We start from the raw sequence: 3,758 nt of genomic DNA on the forward strand, positions 1-3,758 counted from the left end.
GGGAGGGGAAGAAAGAAGGGGAGAGAGAGAAGAGGAAGAGAGAGAGGGGAAGGAGAGAAAGAAAGGGAGAGAAGGAGAGAGAGAGAGAGAAAAGAGGAAGAGAGAGGAAGATGGGAAGAAAAGAGAGAAAGGGAGAGAGAGAGAGAGGGAGGGGGAGAGAGAGGACGAGGAGAGAGAGGGAGAGAAGGAGAGAGAGAGAGAAAGAAAGAGAACGTAAAATCTAATTTTATATATGTTAAGAGAGAGAGGGAGGGAGAGAGAGAGAGAAGGAGATAGGGAGAGAAAGAGAGATAGGAGTGGGAGAGGAAAGGAGAGAGAGGGGGGAGAGAGAGAATAAGAGAAAGGGATAGAGAGGGAGAAAAGGGAGAGAGAGAGAGAGGGAGAGAGGAGGGGGAGAGAGAGGGAGAGAAGGAGAGAGAGAGGAAGACAAAGAGAGGGGAGGGGAGAAACAGGGGAAGGAGGAGAGAGAGAAAAGGAAAAGAGAGAAAGGAGGGAGAGAGAGAAAATAGGGGGAGTGAGGGAGAGAAGAAGAGAGAGAGGAAGAGGGGAAGGAGAGAGAGGGAGAGAAGGGAGATAGAGAGAGGAGGGGGAGAGAAGGAAAGAGAGAAAGGAGGGAGAGAAGAAGAGAGAGAGAGAGGAGAGAGGAGAGAGGGAGAAGGGAAGGAGAAAGAGAGAGGGAGAGAGAGAGAATAGGGAGAGAGAGAGAGAGAGGGAGAGGGGGAGAGGAGGAGAGAGAGAGAGTGGGAGAGAGAGGGGGAGAGAGAGAAAATGTAAAAACTAATTTTTTATATGTTAAAAATTAAAATTAGTTTTAGCCTATAAACCAGTTTATACTGGTTTTTTCAATTAAAACTGATTTTATTTTTATGAACTGGTTTAAACTGGTGTACTGTATTGTAAACTGGTTTAAAACCAGTTTCTTATATGACAAAGTAGTTTGGTTCAGTTTCTAAACCATTTAAAATGATTTAGTACAGTTTTAGTTCAGTTTATGAAAAAACTGAACCATGAACACCCTTAGCAACAACTATAATTCATTGATCTGAATAGAAATTAAAAGCTAAGTAGTTGCCACAAACAAATAAATAAAAATAAAAGAATACGCAAAATTAGCACCTTAAAGTGAGAACAGCAGAAGTAGAGACAAAGTGGCGAACGCAACAATGGTGAAACTGAAAGCGGAAGCGGAAGTAGAACACGGAAAATAGAAAACTGAGAAGAGTTGCAGAATCGAATTGGAGAGGCATGTTATTGTTAGGATTTTGTTTTACAATTGTTTTTTTTTTTCATTTTAAATATTTTATAATCATGCTAGTTACTCAAATTAATTATTAATATAAAATATATACTAAAATATAAAAAATATATAAAAGATAAGTTAAATCACTTATACTTTTATATAAAATTATATGATAACTGATTTTAGTATATAAATAATATTTTAGTATAATATATTTTTCTAAATATTACATGACATTTTCAAATCTCTTCTATTTCAAAATTTTTAATAATTCAATCAAGGTTCTGGGAAGAAAATCGGTTTAATCAGAAACCGATGATAAAAACAATCCGGTCCACTGTCTATAACCACTAGAGAGAGAATTGCTTGAAAATTACTGAATTGGCCCAGAACCAGCCGGTTGAACCGAACCGGTAACAGGCCGGTTCGGATAAAACAACATTGTTTTGTTTATTTGAAAAAAAAAAAAAAATTGAAATACAGATTACAGACCCCGCTTTTCCCCCAACGTGCACTCCCTGAGAGCGAGACCTGAAGCAAATTGAAAGTGCAAAACCTACATGAAGCAAATTGAAAGTGCAAAACCCTAGCCGCTCATTTCCGCCGCCGTCCCAAGCTCCTCAGCGCCGTCGCTTCTTCCTCTTCCCCGTTTTGCAGAACCCAGATAGCTCAGCACGTCTGTCTTCATCTTCGTTGGCTTCTCTGTTCGTGGCTTGGAGTAGCTCGCCGTCGGGTCGCCACTTGCCGTCGGGTCGCCACTTGCCGTCGTCTCGCCTATCGCCTCGTCTCGCCGGTTGCCGTCCGTCGAAGGTTAGTAGCCTCCGCTTCTTCTTTTGAAGTTCTGAAATTGTTGTTCAATCGTGGTGGTTCCATTTTTCTTGTAATCTTCTGTAATTGCTTGTTGCTGATGGATCTGTCTTGTATTTGCTGGTTGCTGATGACTGTAAATTTTTTTTTTTTCAAATTTACGGATGGCTGGCTCTGTTAGTCTGATTTAGTGTTTTACTGTTTTGTAATTGCTGGATTTAGTCTGAAATTTTTGTCAAAAACTTTAATAAAAGCATTAACTTGTTTTACTGTTATCACATTCAAGAACTTTAAAAAGAGCATTAAGTTCATCAGTTTGTGCTTTCCATCTCGCTACAAGAGCTGACTGTGAGGAAACAGCGGATTCTAAGCTGACCACTTTGTTGACCAGCTCCTCAATCTTCTCTGCCATTTCTGTCACAGTGAGAGTTGTATGAGAGCCAGCCTCAAAGTGTTCTTTAATCTCCTCCTGTAGTAACTGCACCTCCTGATGATGCTGACTTATTTTTTTAGCATCTTCTTCCAACTCTTTTGTTTCAAATTTACTGATTTAGTCTGAAATTTTTGTCCAAATTTACTGATGGCTCTGTTTTGTAATTACTAGTTGCTGATGGCTCTTAATTTTTTTGTTCAAATTTACCGATGGCTTTGTTTTGTAATTGCTGGTTTTGCTGGGTGAAGGTTTAGTGTTTTGGAATGTTTTATAATTTGCTAATGTTTGTAATTGCTGGCTTTGTTTGTTTGTAATTGCTGGGTGAAGGTTTAGTGTTTTGTGATTATTGGTTAATGTTTTGGTTTGTTTACTGCGGAATGCTGTAGGCGGAATTCAGATATGGTCTTGTTGATGATTATTGGTTACTGATTTGAGGTTAGTGGAAAGTTGAGTCTGTGTTACTCTGTTTCAGGGATTTGAGGTTGAATTTGTGATTTGTGATTTCTTGGGTCTTTTGTAATGCTACTGATTTGAGTTTGGAATTTGTGATTACTAATTTACTTATTTGAGGTTAGTGAAAAGTTGAGCCTGTGTTACTCTGTTTCAAGGATTTGAGGTTGAATTTTTGATTTGTGATTGCTTGAGTCTTTTGTAATGCTATTGATTTGAGTTTGGAATTTGTGATTATTGATTAGTGACTTGTTAAGCTGCTGTTGTTGTTATGCACTTATGCTGCTGTTTTGTTATGGACTTATGGCACCGAGTGTTTTGAATTTTGAATTTGTGATAAGTGATTTGTGATTAGTGATTTGTTAAGCTGCTGTTTTGAATTAATTTAGGCGTGATTATTTGTTATGCTGCTGTTTTGAATTAATTTAGGGATAATTTATGATGTTTATTTATAATTTATTTATTATTTTATTCTGAAACGGTTTTTCCAGTTGAACCGGTTGGATCAAAGAACCAGTAAACTAGTAGCTAGAGCGGTTTGATGATCGGTCCGGTTTTTCTAACCTTGGTCCGAACCGTGTTTGCTAATAGTTCCCGGTTCGAACCGGTTTTCAGAACATTGGGTTGAATTATTAAAAATTTTGAAATAGAAGAGATTTGAAAATGTCATGTAATATTTAGAAAAATATATTATACTAAAATATTATTTATATACTAAAATCAGTTATCATATAATTTTATATAAAAGTATAAGTGATTTAACTTATCTTTTATATATTTTTTATATTTTAGTATATATTTTATATTAATAATTAATTTGAGTAACTA

The 3,758-nt window shown here is 37.0% G+C and overlaps 1 protein-coding gene across 25 annotated transcripts in view; it reads left to right on the forward strand.

The window, feature by feature from the left end:
* Window positions 1,709-3,758, forward strand: part of LOC107612883 — a 10,870-nt gene continuing 8,820 nt past the window's right edge. For 9 of the 25 annotated variants that reach the window (XM_021108913.1, XM_021108916.1, XM_021108915.1 and 6 more), the window contains exon 1: window positions 1,717-2,050. The gene's annotated coding sequence lies outside the window, so the exon portion shown is untranslated. Of the gene's footprint in view, window positions 2,051-3,758 lie in introns of all 25 variants that reach the window. The other 16 variants (XR_002351952.1, XR_002351953.1, XR_002351960.1 and 13 more) reach the window with 7 other exon arrangements.

This window comes from Arachis ipaensis, chromosome B08, assembly GCF_000816755.2.
Source record: "Arachis ipaensis cultivar K30076 chromosome B08, Araip1.1, whole genome shotgun sequence".
NCBI lineage: Eukaryota > Viridiplantae > Streptophyta > Magnoliopsida > Fabales > Fabaceae > Arachis > Arachis ipaensis.